This window comes from Triturus cristatus, chromosome 2_2, assembly GCF_964204655.1.
Source record: "Triturus cristatus chromosome 2_2, aTriCri1.1, whole genome shotgun sequence".
Taxonomy (NCBI): Eukaryota; Metazoa; Chordata; class Amphibia; order Caudata; family Salamandridae; genus Triturus; species Triturus cristatus.
Genome location: NC_140582.1, coordinates 1,248,025,068 through 1,248,045,445, shown reverse-complemented (window position 1 = coordinate 1,248,045,445; position 20,378 = coordinate 1,248,025,068). Strand labels below are relative to the sequence as shown.

At 57.3% G+C, this 20,378-nt stretch overlaps 1 pseudogene; it reads right to left on the bottom strand.

Annotated features, from left to right (window-relative positions):
• Window positions 1-454: 454 nt before the first annotated feature.
• Window positions 455-1,349, bottom strand: LOC146863511 (18S ribosomal RNA; annotated as a pseudogene; the record flags this gene model as incomplete).
• Between the last annotated feature and the right edge of the window lie 19,029 nt (window positions 1,350-20,378).

The window sequence follows — 20,378 nt, the reverse complement described above, 5'->3', positions numbered from 1 at the left end:
TGCAGCCGCCCTGCCCTGGCTACTGACTGCCACACCTCCACACCCAGACCCTTGGGCGTCAGGGTGCTGACTCCGGTGGGTGTGTCTTCCACTTTCCCGGAGCCCGGGGGGCAGGAACCAAGGAGGGTTAAGCCCAGGCCTTATCCTCTCCCCGACGGCCTGCCCGGGATGCCCATTTTCCTCACCTATTAAGCCCCGACACAGTGGGGGCTTACAGAACCCTGGGGAAGGACAAAAGTTGGAGTCAGCCCGGCCGGCTGGCATGTCGGCCATCTGGTCTCCCAGCTTGCAGGGCCATCTGATCACATGGCCAGCAGGGCTATCAGGTCGCCCGGCCCGCAGGGCCATCTGGTTGCCCGGCCCGCAGGGCCATCTGGTCGCCCAGCCTGCAGGGCCATGTGTTGCCCAGCCCACAGGGCCATGTGGTCGCGCATCCAGGCGACCAGATTGCCCGGGATGGTCCAGCGCCCAGATGGCCCAAGGCAGGTGGACCCAGTCGCCCTTGCAGTCTGACAAAATAGAACCGGAGTCCTATTCCATTATTCTTAGCTGAAGTATTCAGGCGACCGGCCTGCTTTGAACACTCTAATTTTTTCAAAGTAAACGCTTCGGACCCCCAGGACACTCAGCCAAGAGCATCAAGGGGGCACCAAGAGGCAGGGGCTGGGACAGGCGGTAGCTCGCCTCGCGGCGGACCGCCAGCTCGATCCCAAGATCCAACTATGAGCTTTTTAACTGCAGCAACTTTAATATACGCTATTGGAGCTGGAATTACCGCGGCTGCTGGCACCAGACTTGCCCTCCAATGGAAAGGATTTAAAGTGTACTCATTCCAATTACAGGGCCTCGAAAGAGTCCGGTATTGTTATTTTTTGTCACTACTGCCCGAGTCGGGAGTGGGTAATAAGCGCGCCTGCTGCCTTCCTTGGATGTGGTAGCCGTTTCTCAGGCTCCCTTTCCGGAATCGAACCCTGATTCGCCGTTACCCATGGTCACCATGGTAGGCACAGAAAGTACCATTGAAAGTTGATAGGGTAGACATCCGAATGTATCATCGCCGTCACGGGGACATGCGATCGGCCAGAGGTTATCTAGAGTCACCAAAGCGGCCAGGCGAGCCCGGATTGGTCTTGGTCTGATAAATGCATGCATACCGGGAGGTCAGCTCTCGTCGGCATGTATTAGCTCTAGAATTACCACAGTTATCCGAGTAACAGATGGACGGATCAAAGGAACCATAACTGATTTAATGAACTATTCGCAGTTTCACTGTACCGGCCGTGTGTACTTAGATGTGCATGGCTTAATCTTTGAGACAAGCACATGCTACTGGCAGGATCAACCAGGTAGCCGCACCTGCTGACGGGGTGGGTTTGGGAGCCGCGTGCTCGCCCCCAACCGGCAAGCTTCACACACCCCTCCCTCTTGGGAGCCTGCTAGGGGAAGGAACCTGCCCGCCTGGGTGGTAGGGCTCGCTGGAGGGGTGGAGAGGTACAGTCGCACGGGCACCGGTGAGCCCAGCCGTCTCCCCCGGAAGGGAGAGGTAGGCCAAGGCGCAGCCTGAGTGAGACACAAGGGTGCCTAAGCCTGGCAGGGACGGCACCCCTCAGAACGGTCGTTCCAAGCTGCTGCGGAAATGTGCTTGGCTGAGAGGGGTGACGGAGTGGTGCATGGGGCCTACGGACCTGCCGGGTAGCAGCGTCCGAGGGCCTGGTGCCACTCGACCCGCTCCGCTGGGGTCGGACCACTGGGGGGCACGAGCTGCAGGGGACACTCAGCCTTTGCTCTGCTGGGTAGGGAGAAGGGCCTCCCGCCAGGCGTCAGGCCCTCGAGTCGGACGGTCCATGCGGGTGGGAAGCTCTTTTCTTGAAACAACAGCTGAGCCTGGCCAAGTAGTCTATCCCTAAACAGACAGAGAGTGCCCAATCGATCGGAGTATGACCGGGGCCTCCCCTGGCAGGCCGCCCTGTGCAGGGGATGCGGGCTTTGTGTCCATGCCTGCTCCCAGGGCGAGCAGGCTTGGAGGCAAGGCCCATAGGGAAGGGGCTGAAAGGCAGACGCAGACCTGGGCCTCTGGGGACCCCGGGTGGGCGGGCCTAGGTCCTGCCTTCCCTGTCTAGGATTCACCGGACCTCACAGAGGTCTGACTGACCATCTCCCTAGTAATCTCTAGGGAAAAAAAAAACCTTTCTTGTAATCCGTGCACACAGGGTGATGGAGGGGACCCAAGGCGTAAACGTGCCCGACCTCCTGGAGCCCTAGCTGGGATCGGGGAGGCAAATAAGCCCTCATCGGGACTTCCTTGGAAGCCCGACCATCTGGTCTCCCCATTGGAAAGCATTGCGCGCGACCAGATGGCCAAGGGGATAGGTGCGATCAGATGGCCAAGGGGAAAGGCGTGACCAGATGGCCGGGCTCAAAGGGCGGCCATCTGGTCCCTCTGTGCCCTAACAAAAAGGCGAGCGGGCACTGAGGCATGGGGGGCTGGAGGCCCGGGGCCCCAGCTGGGCCTCAGACATGGGGCTGCGAGGAGGGAGCCGACGGGCACTCCGACCTGGGGACCGCGGATATCTTGACGAGCAGGCGAAGCGGGGGAGGTCTGCATGGAATCGATAGACCCCCATCCTGGACCCTTGGTGGAACGGCAGGCCAGAGGATGGGGCCCAGGGCTGGAGCACCCGACCCGGGGCCAGGTGAGGCCCCTGGACCCCATCGGGTCTCCCGGACCCAGAGGCGCAGGGGAAGCGACCATGGGCCAGTGGGACCTCGTCCTGGCCACCCTGCCAAACGGCAGGCCCGAGAACGGAGCCTGGGGTGGGGCGGACAGAGCTCCTGAACCCACCCCAGCAAGGGGGGCTCCCCAGGCACGACGGAACCCCGTCTCAGACCTTTGGCAGAGGGGTAAGCCGGGGGATGAAGCCCAAGGCTGGATCACCCGACCCAGCGGGGTCCGTGGACCCAGCTGGGGCTCCCGGGCCTAGAGGGGCAGGGTAAGCCTCCCCGGGCCCGCGAAACCGGGCGCCCTGCTGTGCTGGAAACGGGGGTCGATTGGGGTCTGGGGAGGCTCTCTCTAACCTGGTTAGGGTTCAGAAGCTGGGACCGGGCCAGGGGCTTGATATCCATCCGGCGGGCCCCAGGGTGCGGGAGCCTCCTTTCCTGCAAGCCAGCCAAGGGTCCGGGCACTCGGGACAGGGGGTCCATCGGTGCCCAGGGAGGATCTCCCCGGCCTGGCTAGGGTTCGGTACCTGGCACCGGGCACAAGGCTTGACCTCCGAAAGGCGGGCCCCGGGGTGCGGGAGCCCCCCGTCCTGCAAGCCAGCCGAGGGTCTGGGCGCTGGGGACAGGTGGTCCATCGGGGCCTTGAAAGGCTCTCCCCGGCCTGGCTAGGGTTTGGAAGCTGGGACCAGGCCCGGGGCTTGAGCTCCGTCCGGCAGGCCCCGGGGTGCGGGAGCCCCCCGTCCTGCAAGCCAGCCAAGGGTCCGGGCACTGGGGTCGGAGTCCATCAGGGTCCGGGGAGGCTCTCCCTAGCCTGGTTAGGGTTCGGAAGCTGGGACCGGGCCCGGGGCTTGAGCTCCGTCTGGCGGTCCCCGGGGTGCAGGAGCCCCTGTACTGCAAGTCAGCCGAGGGTCCGGGCACTGGGGACAGGGGCCCATGAGGGCCTGGGGAGGCTCTCCCCGGCCTCGCTAGGGATCGGAAGCTGGGACTGGGCCCGGGGCTTGAGCTCCGTCTGGTGGTCTGGTGGGCCCTGGGGTGCGGTAGCTCCCCGTCCTGCAAGCCATCTGAGGTTTCGGGTGCTGGGGACGTGGGTCCATCGGGGCCAGGGCAATCTCACCCAACCTGGCTGGGTTCAGAAGCAGGGACCAGGCCAGGGGGTGGGGTGTGGCTCGCTAACTCCGCTCCGCTAACGGAGCGGAGTTTGCTGCCCACCCCTACTGAAGACCCTTCCCTACTTTCGACTACGCCAGGCAGCCGTGACCGAACTGTGCGACCACACTACATTTCCCAGCAGCCCCAGAGGCGGGGCCAGCTGGGAATACCTCTTTTCGCCTGACCCTAGCTCAAGGTACTGTACCACCCTGTCCATTTCCCTGTGCTGCCAGCTGGCCTTGTGCTGCCTGCTGTCCCTGAGCCGTCCTGCCTACTGGCTCTGCACTGCCTGCTGGCCCTGTGCTGCCTGCTGACCCTGAACCTGTGCTGCTTGCCCTGCGCTGCCTGCTGTCCCTGTCTCTGTGCTGCCTGCTGCCCCTGTGCTGCCTGTTGGCCCAGTGCTGTCTGCAGTCCCTGCGCTGTGCTGCCTACTGGCCCAGTGCTGCCCGCTCTGCCCTACGATGCCTGCTGGCCCTGTCTCTGTGCTGCCTGCTGCCCCTGCGCTGCCTGCTGCCCCTGTGCTGCCTGCTGGCCCTGGCCCTGTGCTGCCTGCTGGCCCTGTGCTGTGTGCTGCCTCTGTGCTGCCTGCTGTCCCAGTGCTGCCTACTCTCCCTAGCCCTATGCTGGCTGCTGCCCCTTTGCTACCTGCCGTCCCTGGCCCTGCATTGCCTCCTGTCTCTGGCCCTTCGCTGCCTGCTGTCCCTGGCCCTCCGCAGCCTGCTGTCCCTGCGCTGCCTGCTCTCCCTGGCCCTGCAGTGCCTGTGTCTCTGGCCCTGCACTGCCTGAAGTCTCTGGCCCTGCAATGCCTGCTGTCCCTGTGCTACCTGCTGTCCCTGCGCTGCCCGTTGTCCTTGGCCCTGCCCTCCCACTGACCACTGACACTACACTGCCTGCACTAGGACCACCACCAGGACCACTAATGGAGGCTGCAGCACGCCGCGGATAGGTGCGCTGCCAACGCACTGCTGGTCATACAATGTCCAGCACCAGGACCCCATGCCTTCTGGCTACCTGACGGTACACCGCCAAGCAACTCATGGACCTGGACCCCGGACGTCGAAACAGCGGTGTCTCCTCCTCCCCACGATCCACCAAAGGACCATTCACCTGCCGACACTGCCACTTCTCCTGCGACACAACCTACAAAAGATCCTGCACCACCATGGACCACAAGACCAAGACAACCCTTCGATCGCTCCATTGTATCCTGCTCAATGCCCACTCACTCTGTAAATACGCCACGGAAATCTGGGACACCATCACCACCCTCTCCTTGGCGTTGCTTTCATCACTGAAACATGGCTCAACCTCTCCTCGAACCCCACCACCACTGTGTGGGAGCCGGCCTCGTGGCGTGGTCCTGTTTCCCCGCGCTAAGCCGCACGAGGTCCCATGCACCTCGGGGCTCCTCCATTTTGGATTATACATCACTCCACGTGACCACCTGCATGACCCCGCTTCACCCGGCCTCTGTCCCAGCGAGGCCCGACATCAAGGCGCCAACCCCTGGCCCGGGGGATACTACGGGAACCCTTCCCACTCCCGGCGGAGGGCAGTATCGATGGGACCCCCAACCGTCCTTCCACACCTAGGTGCGATCGCCCCACAGCTCTCTGGGGCCTGGCGCCTCTCCTGCTGGGCGTCTGGCCGCTCCCTACTCGGCCTCTCCGCCCCCTCCGGGCGCAAGGGTCCGGACATCAAAGGGCTCCAGTCCTATATCTGGGGCGACCCGACAACAGGACAGTAGTTGTATCCTGGAGTCAAGAGCCCTGCTGATCGGATCGCGGCTGACCCTACGGAAGAAGACTCACCTTGAACCCACCCTCTGAGCCCTGCTGACGACGTCGCGGCTCCACCGTGCTTAAAGACCTTCACGAACCTTTGGAGCCCTGCTGACGCTGTCGCGGCCCGACCTTGTTGAACATTCCCATCAGAGCCCAGCTGACCTCGTCGCGGCTCGACCGAAGCTGACCTACCTCCGGAGCCCTGCTGACTGTGTCGCGGCTCAGCCTAAGCGGAACTACCACCCGAGCCCTGCAGACGCCGTCGCGGCTCCCCACGTCCGAGCCGCTCTGAGACCCGCACTCAAGGTCTGGCGCAGAGCCCTCCCGTACCTGGCTGGTACTAAGACTGTCCCGCTACCCTATCCCTCTAACAGACATTGAGACTCTTATAGGATCCCTCGATCCCACTGTAAATACTGAACGTACTACTGCTGATAAAGAACCAAGTCACGCAACTGATATTGAGTCCTGTGTGGTGGTGTTACTGGGCCTAGTAGGATCCTAGGAGAAAGACCTCCCCGAGGGGGCTTCTCAGCGGCGCTCGGCTACAACTTTGCGGTAGGAAGGTGCCCCGGAATAGTCCCTCCGACTACCCGGTGGTCCTCCCTCCAACATTTGGTGGCCAGCGACGGGATCCGAGCCAGACGCAATCGTACAGGCAAGTAACGCACCCACTACCTGACCAGACGGAAAAAGAAAAAGGGAACCATGGACGGCCAAGAAGCAACCGTGGCCGCAACCTTCCAGTTGGAAAAACTGGAAGAATACACCCACAAAGAACTCAAACAATTCTGCAAGGACAAAGGGATCCCAACCACAGGATTGGGCACCAAGGAGGAAATGCAGAAAGGCCTGAAAGCCTGGGCAGAACCCGAGACCACTCCACCCCGAGCCGAAGGGACCTCGGCCCGGGACGGAAACCTGCGACCCCAACCCCGACAGATGGGGAGCGAACCGTACCAGAAACCAGCCTTTCCCACGAAGAAATACGAGAACGGGAAAGGGTCCGGACACACGAAATGGACCTCGCCCGACTCCGGCTGGACGGTGAGCTCCTACTGGCGGAGAAGAAGATAGCCTTGGAGCAACTACGGCTGCAAGAGGAAATCGAGGAAAAGAAACGGCATCGGGAACTAGAGGAGAAACGGCTAACCCTCGAGCACGAGAGGAGCCTTAAGGAACTTGAACTAAAAGCGAAAACAGGGGAGACCAGCAACCCCGGAGCCCGGGACGCTCTGCCCCTGACCGAGCCAAAGGTTCACATCCCCAAGGATGTCGTCAAGGAGTACTATAAAAATGACGACATCCAGCAATGGTTCCGAGCGTACGAAGTAGCAATGACCTCCCATCGGGTACCCCGGAAGGATTGGGGTTCCGGCCTATGGGGGAGGTTCCTCAGCGAGGGCCGGGATACCCTGCTGCAACTCCCCGACGCGGTGATGACCTCATACGACCACATGAAAGAAGCCCTACTCACACGCTACGGACTATCAGCCGAGATGTACCGGCAACGCTTCTGGTACTGCAAGAAGCTCCCCGGTACCACTTGGGTCGAATACGTGGACTTCTTCAGCCGAGCGTTGGAAGGATGGATCAAAGGAAGCAAGGTCACCTCATATAATGAACTGTTCGACCTCATTGTCTGGGAGCACCTCGCCAACAACTGCTTTGTTGAACTAAGGCAACACCTCCTGCACAGTAAACTGACCGAGCCCCGGAAGCTCGCCGCCGAAGCGGACCGATGGGTCAACACCCGGGTCCCCCGGAACCCTGTGGGGGACTACACACGGAGTACCACGGGACCTCCCCGCCAGCGAGGCGGCGGAGGGGGGTCCCACCGCAGTCGAGAATTCCCGGCCGGGCCGCCCAGAAGCCCGCCACGGGGTCAAGCCACCAACCACACTTCCCCGACCCAGGGCCGAAGGGGGACCCCTATCGCACGGCCTGGACCACGACCGACAGTGACCTGCTTCGGCTGTCAGCAGACCGGCCACTATGCGAGTGACCCGGCCTGCCCCGTGAACCGACGGAACGGGACCACTGGGCCCCCTCCCCGACAAATAGCCACCGCAGCCCTGGGAGAGGGAGAAGACGAGGAGGAAAACCACGACGACGGGTCCCCCGAGTGGGAACCAGCTGCCATGTCGCTTGTATGCTTGGGCTCCCGAGAAATGGTGCCGCCATCCCAAGCAACACCCAGAAGTACCAACAGTGGGTCACCATCAATGGGCGACGGGCCGAGGCCCTCCGGGACACTGGGGCCAGTGTGACCGCTGTCCGCTGCCACCTGGTGACCCCCGAACAAATCCTGCCGCATGTCCTATGCCCTGTCCGGACCGCAGACAACACCGAGAGCATGTGCCGGATGGCCAGGATCCCCTTCGAGTGGGGAGGAGTGTCCGGCACCCTAAAAGTAACTGTCCGCGACGACGCCCCGGTGGACTGCCTCCTGGGGAACGACCTAGAGAGCTCACCCTGGGCACAGGTGGAACGCCGAGAGCATCTGGGGATGCTAGGACTACCCGAGTGGGCCTGCGCCACCACTCGGTCCATGACCGCCCAACCAGCCGCTGCCACGGCCCCCGACCAGCCGACGGGCCCCGAACTATCACCCTCCTCCGGCACGGAGGAACCTGACGAGGAGGCCGGGCCATCCGAACTTTCTCCCAACGGGGCCGCCCCCCTCAGCGAGATCCCCGAGCTGGCCCAGTGGCGCCACGACGGGGGCCCCACCCGCGAACTATTCCAGCAAGAGCAGAAGGCCTGCCCGTCCCTCGAGGGGGCCCGACAGCAAGCGGCCGCCCAGGCTGCGGGGGACCCTACGGGAACCCACTGGGTCTATTGGGACAATGACTTATTGTATAGCGAGCAGAAAGCCGCCGAACTAGGGGCCGGCCGGGTGCTGGTGGTCCCCCTCCGATTTCGAGAGTTCCTCCTGAACCTGGCACATGACGTGCCCCTCGCCGGACACCTCGGGCGGGACAAGACTTACAGCCGCCTAGCGACCCATTTCTATTGGCCCCGAATGAGAAGAGACGTGGACCAGCACTACCGGTCCTGCCCGACCTGCCAAGCTAGCGGGAAGACTGGGGGACGAGTGAAAGCCCCCCTCCAACCATTTCCCGCCGTCCACACCCCGTTCGAATGGGTGGGAATCGACATCGTGGGGCCCCTCGACCCCCGAACCGCCCTGGGGCACCGCTTCATCCTGGTACTGGTCGACCACGCCACCCGGTACCCAGAGGCCGTCCCCCTCCGAACTGTGACAGCTCCAGTGGTGGGCCGGGCCCTGATGGGCATCTTCTCCAGGGTGGGGTTCCCCCGAGAAGTGGTGAGCGACAGGGGTACGAACTTTATTTCGAAGTACATGAGATCCCTCTGGCAACAATGTGGGGTCACCTATAGATTCACCACCCCTTACCACCCCCAGGGGAACGGACTGGTCGAGCGGTTCAACAGAACCCTGAAGGGGATTATCAAGGGCCTGGAAGAGCCCCTGAGGAGGAGATGGGATGTCCTGCTGCCCTGCCTCCTGTTCGCCTATCGGGAGGTACCACAGAAATCCCTGGGCTTCAGCCCCTTCGAACTGTTGTATGGGCACCCCGTCCGAGGGCCCCTCAGCCTGGTCAAGGAGGGCTGGGAAGCGAACGTCCAAGATGCCCCCCCCGACGTCTACCGGTACCTCCTGGCCCTGCGGAACCAGACTCAGAAGTTCCGGGCCCTGGCAGAAGCCAACCTCGAAGCCAGCCAAGAAGACATGAAACGCTGGTATGACGAAAATGCCTCAGCCATCGAGTTCGAGCCGGGCCAGCAAGTCTGGGTCATGTCACCCGTGGACCCCTGCGCCCTGCAGGACAAGTGGACCGGGCCCTTCAAGGTAGTTGAGAGGAAGAGCCCCGTCACCTACCTGGTCGACATGGAGTCCCCGAGGAACCCCCTCCGGGTCCTGCACGCCAACCGGCTCAAGCCCCACTTTGCCCGAACTGAACTAAGCCTACTGCTGGCTACCGACGATGGGGGCGAAAGTGACTCCGAGCCCCTACCAGACCTCCTGGGGTCCTCGGGCCAAGACGGCTCCTTGGAGGGCGTCCGCCTCTCTGCCACCCTGACACCAGAACAGCGTCATGATTGCCAGAAGCTGCTGCAACCTTTCGCTGCCCTCTTCTCTCTCACGCCCGGGGTGACCCCCTGGTGCGTCCACGACGTGGACACGGGGGACAGCCCCCCTGTACGACACCGCGCTTATAGAGTACCTGACCGAGTCCGAGCCTGCATACAGACCGAGGTCGCCAAGATGCTCGCCCTCAGAGTCATCGAGCCTTCCGACAGCCCGTGGGCCAGCCCGGTAGTCTTGGTGGCGAAGGCCGCCGCCCCCGGCACTGCCCCCGAACTCAGATTTTGTGTCGACTACCGGGGCCGTAACGCAGTCACCAAGACCGATGCCCACCCCTTGCCACGAGCAGACGAGCTGATCGATCGCTTAGGGGCCGCCCGCTACCTAAGCACCTTTGATCTCACCGCCGGGTACTGGCAGATCAAGCTCACTCCCGGCGCCCAAGAACGATCAGCCTTTTCCACCCCCGATGGGCACTACCACTTTCGGGTAATGCGCTTCGGTATGAAGAACGCCCCAGCGACCTTTCAGAGGCTAGTAAACAAGGTCCTGGCCGGACTAGAAGCCTTCAGCGCGGCCTACCTCGACAACATTGCTGTCTTCAGCGACCACTGGGCCGCGCACCTAGGGCACCTTGGGGAAGTCCTGGCCGCTCTCCAAAGGGCCGTGCTCACCATTAAGGCCAGTAAATGCCAGATCGGTCAAGGATCTGTGACCTATCTGGGCCACCAGGTGGGGAGTGGCCAGGTGGCGCCCCTCCAGTTAAAAATCGACGCCATCCAGGCGTGGGAGCCCCCCGCAACCCAAACCGCTGTCCGGGCCTTCCTAGGCTTAACAGGCTACTACCGACGATTCATCAAGGATTATGGCAGCATTGTGGGCCCCCTTACGGAACTCACTTCAAAGAAACAGCCCAAGGCGGTGCACTGGACGCCCCGCTGTCAGACCGCGTTTGATGCTCTCAAGGCGGCCATGTGCGCTGCCCCCGTGCTACAGGCCCCCGACTACAGCAAGGAATACGTAGTCCAGACCGATGCCTCGGAGTACGGGGTCGGGGCGGTCCTCTCACAGCTGGACGCCAAGGGCCTCGACCGACCGGTGGCCTTTATCAGCCGCCGACTGCTGCCGCGAGAACAGAGGTGGAGCACCATCGAGCGGGAGGCCTTCGCTGTGGTATGGGCTCTCAAGAAGCTCCGGCCCTACCTTTTCGGCACCCACTTCAGGGTCCAGACTGACCACCGGCCCTTGCGGTGGCTCATGCAAATGCGGGGCGAGAACCCCAAGCTGTTGCGCTGGCCCATCTCGCTGCAAGGGATGGACTTCACTGTGGAACACCGGCCCGGCAACGACCACGCCAATGCTGACGGCCTGTCCCGATTCTTCCGCCTCGGCGAGGAGAACCCCCAAGGAGATGGGTGACTCTCCCTGCCTTCAGCTGGGGGGACGCATGTGGGAGCCGGCTCGTGGCGTGGTCCTGTTTCCCCGCGCTAAGCCGCACGAGGTCCCATGCACCTCGGGGCTCCTCCATTTTGGATTATACGTCACTCCATGTGACCACCTGCGTGACCCCGCTTCACCCGGCCTCTGTCCCAGCGAGGCCCGACATCAAGGCGCCAACCCCTGGCCCGGGGGATACTACGGGAACCCTTCCCACTCCCGGCGGAGGGCAGTATCGATGGTACCCCCAACCGTCCTTCCACACCTAGGTGCGATCGCCCCACAGCTCTCTGGGGCCTGGCGCCTCTCCTGCTGGGCATCTGGCCGCTCCCTACTCGGCCTCTCCGCCCCCTCCGGGCGCAAGGGTCCGGACATCAAAGGGCTCCAGTCCTATATCTGGGGTGACAGTAGTTGTATCCTGGAGTCAAGAGCCCTGCTGATCGGATCGCGGCTGACCCTACGGAAGAAGACTCACCTTGAACCCACCCTCTGAGCCCTGCTGACGACGTCGCGGCTCCACCGTGCTTAAAGACCTTCACGAACCTTTGGAGCCCTGCTGACGCTGTCGCGGCCCGACCTTGTTGAACATTACCATCAGAGCCCAGCTGACCTCGTCGCGGCTCGACCGAAGCTGACCTACCGCCGGAGCCCTGCTGACTGTGTCGCGGCTCAGCCTAAGCGGAACTACCACCCGAGCCCTGCAGACGCCGTCGCGGCTCCCCACGTCCGAGCCGCTCTGAGACCCGCACTCAAGGTCTGGCGCAGAGCCCTCCCGTACCTGGCTGGTACTAAGACTGTCCCGCTACCCTATCCCTCTAACAGACATTGAGACTCTTATAGGATCCCTCGATCCCACTGTAAATATTGAACGTACTACTGCTGATAAAGAACCAAGTCACGCAACTGATATTGAGTCCTGTGTGGTGGTGTTACTGGGCCTAGTACGATCCTAGGAGAAAGACCTCCCCGAGGGGGCTTCTCAGCGGCGCTCAGCTACAACTTTGCGGTAGGAAGGTGCCCCGGAATAGTCCCTCCGACTACCCGGTGGTCCTCCCTCCAACACACTGCCACTCCCAAAGGCTACAAGATAATACACCGTGACTGCACCAACAAGCAAGGCAGAGGCATTGCCATCATCTTCAAGGACACCATCAGATGCACCATCGCTAACGAAGACCCCACACCACTCATGGAACACCTCAAATTACTATCACAAACTGATGCAAAGACCACAATAAGAGGCACCATTGCCTACAGACCTCCAGGACCCCGAGCAACATTCTGCGCTGCGATCCCCAACCTCATCACACCCCTAGCAATCGACTCACACCCCTACCTACCACCTCAACTTCCACATCGACGACCCCAACAACGCCAACTCCATCACGCTCCTGGAGAAACTGAACAATATCAGCCTCACCCAACTGGTCACCGAACCCATGCACAAAGCCGGACACAGACTCAACACCAGCGACAGAATCAATTTCAGCCACACCACAGAACACACCTGGAATTACTACACCATCAAACACTACACCGTCACCGACACCTAGCGCACCATCACTAGGCATCAGATCTCCTACCACCGCAGCTGGAGCAAGGTCACCGAAACTCAGTGGTCACAGACCCTCACCACCTCCCAACCCAACGCCTCAACAGACCTTAACCAGGCCGTCCAGAACTTTGCTGCCTGGATCACTGACTGTGCCGACAGAGAACACCATCCACCCCTCCCAAGAAATCTACAACACCCTCTCATCCTACTTCAACAGCAAGATCATCAACATCTACTACAATTTCAACATTCAACCGTCCACCATCAACCCCGAAGAGCTCAACCAACCAGGAATCACCAGCAAAACCATCACCACCTGGTCACTGCCCACCGCCCTGACCACCTCAGCCACCATGTCTTCCATCAACTCTGGGTCGCACACCGACCCCTGCCCCCACCACCTCTACAACCTAGCAATAAACCCAATAAGCACACAACTCACCAGCATCCTCAACACGCAGTGTTACAGTGCGAACAAAAGTGAAAGTGTTTCCTTGCACGCACAGTGTTTCTGTGCATATAAAGTGTTTCAGTGCCAGCTAAAGTGTTTCCATGCACATATTGCTTATGTGCACGCAGTGTTTCAGTACATGAAGGGGCTTATTTGATGATTCCTTGCATCACTTTGGCGCCGCTGGTGCGTCACTTTTTGTGACGCACCAGCGGCGTAAAAATTGGACCTTGCACCAGATTTATAAAGTGACGCATCTAGTGTGATGCGTCACTTTGTAAACCCCTGCGCTACAATATACCTGCGTCAGGTATAATGTATGCAGGGGGGGCATTCCCACGTAAGTAAGCATCGAGAAGTGACGCAGTGAAATCTACAAGATTTCACTGCACCACTTCTAGGGTGCAAATGCGTCAATATCTTACGCCTGCCTCACAGCAGGCGTAAGACTGACGCAGGCCCTTTCACATGGGGCTTGCCCCATGTGAAAGGACACATTGCTGGAGTTGCGTCACTTGTGTGACACACTCCAGCAATGCGTCACTTTTGCGCCTACAGATACCTCAGAAATCCTGACGTATCTGTAGCTCCTTGCGACATGATGCGTTATACTGTAAATATGACGCATCCATCATGTCGCAAGGAGGGCGCACTGAGAAGTGATGCATCGCTGCTTTCACGCAGCGATGCGTCACTTCTCATAAATGAGGCCCGAAGTGTTTCTGTGCATATAGTCTGTCCGTGCATGTAAAGTGCAAAGTGTTTCCATGCACGCAAAGTGTTTCTGTGCATATAAAGTGTTTCCATGCACGCAAAGTGTTTCTGTGCATATAAAGTGTTTCCATGCAAGCAAATGTGTTTGTTTGGAAGCAAAAGTATTCCCATGCATGTAATGTGTTTCTGTGCAAGCAAAAGTATTTCCGTGCACGTAAAGTGTTTACATGCACACAAAGTGTTTACGTGCAGGCAAAGAATTCTGTGCATGTAAAGAGTTTTCTGTGCATGTAAAGTGTTTTCTGTGCATGCAAGGTGTTTCCATGCACTGAGTGTTTCCGTGCATGATAAGTGTTTGAGTGAACCTAGTGTTTTCGGGCATTCATAGTGTTTCCATGCACGTAATATTTCCGTGCATGCGTAGTGTTTCCGGGCATGCAAAGTGTTTGAGCACGCAAAGTGCTACCATGCACGTAAAGTGTTTCCGTGCACGCAAAGTGTTTCCAAAAGGCTTCTGAGTATGCACAGTGTCTCTGTACTTGCCAAGGGTTCTGTGACATGGAAGTTGGCCGCCTTGTGCTCAAATGCCAGCCATGGATGGCACTGTTGGGGCGTCCTCCGTGTTCGGGGCTGGAGAAGGGTTCACAGAGCATTGTTCGTGTTGGCTTCATAGATGGAACCAAATGTGTCCTTACTTCAGATGTCAGGTTCGTGTGAGGCATCTAAAATAAACCCTCGCGTCATAAAACACCGCAGTGTTCCTGGTTTCTCGCTCCCATGATGCTCCTGGCGCCAAAGCTCTTCTTTGCAGACCAGCCGGCGTCCCTTGGTGGCTATCAGCACCTTTTATCTGACGTCTGCTCGACGTCAGTGTCCTGCTTCCCTCCTTTATTTACTTTCGGTTTTTAAAAGCTCTCGAGTGCTTTTCTTCGCTGGTGGGCGGCAGAGCAAACACTGAATGCTAAATTTACCTCACAAACTGCGAGGAATGTGATGACGAGAGGAGGAGTCTATGAGTAACCTGACGTCATCGTTCAGACATGCGCCACCATAGTTCAAATGAACGTTGAGCGGTGTGGGGCATCGATCCAGACATATTTAAAGATCGGCAACATTTGGGCCACATTTATGAAGGGTTGTGTCCCTTTTGCGCCACGCAACGGGGTGCAAAAACGACGCAATCCTTGAGATGCGACGTATCGAGCCACACAAGGCCACCTTACGTGGCCCTGGATGGCTTGAAAAGTCCAAACTCGCTGCATTGGGTTACTCTGCCCCTGGGAGCCGTTCCACGGGGGCACGTGGATGTTCCCACGCAAAACCCATGTACTTTGGTGCATTCTCCTATTTGCCATAACTGGTAGACCTGGGAATGCACCAAAAACTGCTGCCCCTCCCCAGGTGAGGCTAACGGGTTTTTGCTCCTTCTATGTGCTGTAAAAAGGGGGACATGCTTCAGGGGATTGTTTTTTGTGCAGGACGGTGACCCCTCCTACGCATGCAATCCTGCTAACAAGCCATGCAATCGTGCACCATGGTGCAAGGGCGCCTGCGTTGGTGCACGGCAGCACATGGTGCACCAGCGCTGGGAAAAGCAGGACTGCGCCATATTATAAAGTGCGGTGCGTTGCATTCCTGCCCCTTCACGACCAAGCAACAACAGAGGAAGGAGGCCTGCTGTGCTGCGGGGCATGATATGATGACAAACATGGCCGTTACTATTCTAACTCCATGCTAGAATATTTGGAGGAAGTGAAATGTCCTCCAAAATGTTCCGGGAGGCGCATTTTCCATTCAAAATGGAGTCTTGGAATATTCTGGAGAAAGTTTACATTTCCCTAAGTACTTTAGGAATGCCGCTGACCGGGGCCCCCGCAGGGGGCCAATCAGCGGTCGGCGCCTTAGTGCCCCCGGGGCACCGGTCACCCCTCCCCACCCCCTCCCACAGGGAGGGGGCAGGGACGCCGACCAGAGCCCCCCTCCTCGGGCTGGCCGGAAGTGACGCGCAATGTCATTCTTCGCAGGCCCAACGGGTCCTTTATCTCAGCAGACCCTATCCGACCCAGGATAGCGTCTAGGGCTTTGGGGACGTAGATGGGGCCATCTACAACACCAGGAGCTACAGCTCACTGGTAAGTCTTGTGCCTGAGGTTGTAAAGGATCTCACAGGACAAGGTTTGAGTCCCGCCAGCGCTGCAAAGTGTCATAAGGTGGCTACATTTCAAACTCTCCTTCTGCAGGGATGGTTCCCTTCCAGCTAGTGCAGGAAGCCCTACACAGGAGAGGTTGCAGGTAAGACTATAGCGGGTTGGTGGGGGGCCCTGGCTGCGACGGTGAGCCGCCTCCAGGGCTGTGGCGGAGTTACAGGGCGATCTGGAAGCAGGCCGGTACAAAGGGTACCTCTGCGCGGCACCATAGGGGGTGCCTGAGCCAAAACCAAGGAGCCTCATGGGAGGGTCCCGGAAGCCGTGTCGGCGCCCCACTAGTCCTGTGGGCGGTTGTGGGCCTGAACAACCGGGGGCTTGCTAAGCGACGCTCCGCCCCGAGAGGGGGGGCGTGAGTAGAAGTTACCAACGGCACGTGATCGTAGAAAGAATCCCCTGGAGGGCAGCAACGGCGGGCATCGCTCCCGCGCTGCCCGGCTCATCAGGCAGGCAGGCGACCCAGTTGGTTGCCTGCCCTTGGATCGCCCGTAAGATAACCCACCCATTACATATTCTGGAATTATGTAATAAACCTGCAGCATTGTTACCCAACACTACTGTCTTGTGTGTGTCATTTGGGTAACCTACTAAGGGGGAGGGGGGACAGCGGGGTGCCCCTGGGGGTACTATGGATTGAAAGTAGTGATTTTGCTTCCCGAGAAGTGGTGCCTGAGCGCGTGGCTCAAGCCAAAAACTAGGAATAGCTGCCAAGATAAAGGTGGGCTGTGCAAAGACACTGCGAGTGCGCGGTGCGCAGTCATGTCGAAGAGCAAAAGCCTGTTGCTGTTCACACCATGTGTTGGTGGAATTAAGTAACCTTTTTTTCCAGTACACTGGAAGTCTTTTAGAAAACATTGGCACTGTTAGGATTGGCAAAGTGGACCTCTACCCAGACCTGTTATGCACCACTGTCCCAGTAACAAGACATCCAAAGCGCTCTCAATGCGCCTCTACCCTGGCATACTATGCGCAGTTATCCCAGTAATGAGACATCCGCAGAGTGCTCAAGATGCGCCTCTATCCTGGCTTACTATGCGCAGCTATCCCAGTAACGAGACATCCGCGGAGCTCTCACAATGCGTCTTTATCCTGACATGCTATGCGCAGTTATCCCAGTAATGAGACATCCAAAGAGCTCTCAATGCGCCCCTATCCTGGCATACTATGCACAGCTATCCCAGTAACGAGACATCCGCGGAGCTCTCACAATGCGCCTCTATCCTGGCATACTATGCGCAGTTATCCCAGTAACGAGATATCCATGGAGCTCTCACGATGCGCCTCTATCCTGAAATACTATGCGCAGCTATCCCAGTAACAAGACATCCACGGAGCTCCCACAATGCGTCTCTATCCTGGCATACTATGCGCAGTTATCCCAGTAACGAGACATCCAAAGAGCTCTCAATGCGCCTCTATCCTGAAATAATATGCGCAGGTATCCCAGTAACGAGACATCCACAGAGCTCTCACGATGTGCTGCTATTCTGACATACTATGCGCAGTTATCCTAGTAACGAGACAGCCACGGAGCTCTCACAGTGCATCTTTATCCTGACATGCAATGCGTAGTTATCCCAGTAATGAGACATCCACAGAGCTCTCAGAGTGACGACTGTGCCAATTGGCTGTATGCATAAGTGTCCTGGTTCGGACCCTACTTCAATACCAGTTAGTCTTCCTCCAGGTGGAGGTCAGCAAATTCTCAAAATAAACCCTATGATGCTGTCACGTTCCGTTAAGGCGGAGAACCAAGATATACCGCCCAAATCTTGTGTACGTGAATGAGGGTTTTTTTAGATGGAACAATAATGAACCTGACCCTGGTACACAGGACAAGTGGTTCATTCTCCCCCCTTTTTGATTTTTTGTATCCAGTAGGACAGCCATTGAGGCTGACTGGCATAACAGTATGCCTGAAAGTCAGGGACTCCCAGGCCTCCCTTGTCTGTTCCAAGCTGTAATTTCGAGAGCCCTATTCGCCGTCGCCCGTTACCCCAAATTAATTCAATTAGTAGTGTGTTGAGTGTTTTGAATATGTGGGTCGGAACTATTACCGGCAGATTAGTGAAAAAATAAAGCAGTCTAGGGAGCACAACCATTTTGGATATGGCCACCCTCCCTGCCACCAGGAGCGGTAACGAAATCCAAAAGGAAATCTGATATCTGAGCATTTTAATGGCTCGGTCCACATTTCCTTCCAACAAGTCCTGTGGTTGTCTATATATTTGTATAACCAAATATTTAAAAGTAACAGGCGCAACAGCAAATGACCAGTGTCCGAAGTCCACCGGTTCAGCATATGCACTGTCCTTAAAGTAATAGGCGTTAGATTTGGATTAATTTATAGCCAGGCAAGACAGTATTTGGAATTGCCGAAACACCGCAGGAGGGGGGTCGTTGGGGTCCCGGAAATTGTTAAGATAAAGAATGATGTCATCTGCGTAAGCAGATATAATATGGGTGGTGGTCCCCATCTTGATACCCCTATCTCCCACAACTGTTCGTATCTTGATGGCAAGTGGTTCTAACACCAATACAAACAGTAGGGGCGATAATGGTCATCCCTGTCTCGTTCCCCTGGCCACTGCATAAGGCTGGGAAATATGAGCACCTGTCCGGGCCCGGGCTGTGGGGTCCGTGTATAGTAGACAGATCCATTCTATATATTCCGGTGGATTGCCAGCTAAAGAGAGGGCTCGTAGCATGTAATCCCAGTGAAGGGTATCGAAGCCTGCTCTAGTGTTATCCGTAGGTATCGATGTTATTATCTGGTGTAAGCGCCTAATGTTTAGGGAGGTGCTTCCGCCCGGAACAAAGCCACATTGATCAATGTGGATCAGTCGCGGTAAGTACTGTTGTAGTCTGCGGGACACTATGTTACTAAGAATTTTATAATCTGTATTCAGTAAAGAGAGGGGTCTGTATCCCGTCATATATGTTGGATATCTGCCCGGCTTCTGTAGAGATGTTACCAAAGCTTGTCTTGTAGTAAGGGGCAGGGAGCCTGTTTCCAGTGCAGTGTGGTATAACTTTTCAAGAAGGTGTTCCTGTCTCAAGATGTTTCCAATGCTACTGCGTCTAGAAGAAAAGAGTTCCTGAGCTTCGTGCTCCTCTTCGAACTCTTGGTGCTAGATATGGTTTATTTCACCCATGTATTTTCAAAGTGACATACCAAAACCAAACATGGACTTTTCAAGATCCTGCGGAACTTTATCCATATCCATACTACCAACGGCATGGATACTACTAATTCTCCTAGTGGTTGACCATTTAACCTTTCTTTTTTCCTTACAGCGTTCTTGTTGATATATCCACATTTTGTTTTTCTCTTCTTTTTATCTGTTATAAAGTAGTTTTGCCTTTTGATGTTCCTTATATAGATTTAGCAAGGTTCTCTTTATTGTTTACTTCTTTTTGTAATTGCTTATCTAAAGCAACCTAAGTTCCTCAGGTTTATCATATTTCTCGTTGCATGTTAACTGATTGTATTTTTCCTTATGTATTATCCTAATGTTAATCATCTATTTTGTTTATTCATACAGATCTGTTTATGTCCCTTCAACCCATATGGTTCCCTTTCTATTTCCTTCTCGTCCTGATGCGGTCCGGATTCCCAGTCTCGGGTGGTTCGTCTTGTCGTGTGTCGTCACTGCCCCATTGTCCTTTCTTAGTTCCCCTCAGGTATGTTATTCTCAGTCATCCTTTTTAGGTCTCACCTGGCTATCGCGTACGTGATCGCTCAGCGAGACTCTAGTAAGAGGCTCCTAAAAGAGCTCCCAAAAGCGGATTGCATGGCGAGCACGCGCACAATCACGTGCATCGTGCCGCCATGCAATCCGTTTGGCATCGTACTTCAAAGGGTCCGCTCACCCGCCTGGAATGCGCTCCCCCGCCCCCGCCAAGCGCGCGCGCCACTCTCCGCCGGGCTTGTCTTGTTCGTCTTTTTAAACATTCACGTTATCATGTGCTTACAAAAGCCTGCATTTTCGAAATGGGTTTCTTTATTTTCAGAGCGAAGGGCTTTACGATGTACATCTTTAACATTATTTAATGCCAACAGAGCGCGGTCTTTTTACTTTTTTGTTTGTTTTTAGGTTGCCATGAGCACATAACTGTGCTGCACTCTAAGCTTTATATTAATAGCAGCGCACATACTTTTTGTAGTACAAGTTAGTACTTTGCTTTGTTTACTTTGCTATTATTCCAGCGGACATAATACAACTGAGCACACTGTCTGATGCCTGACGCT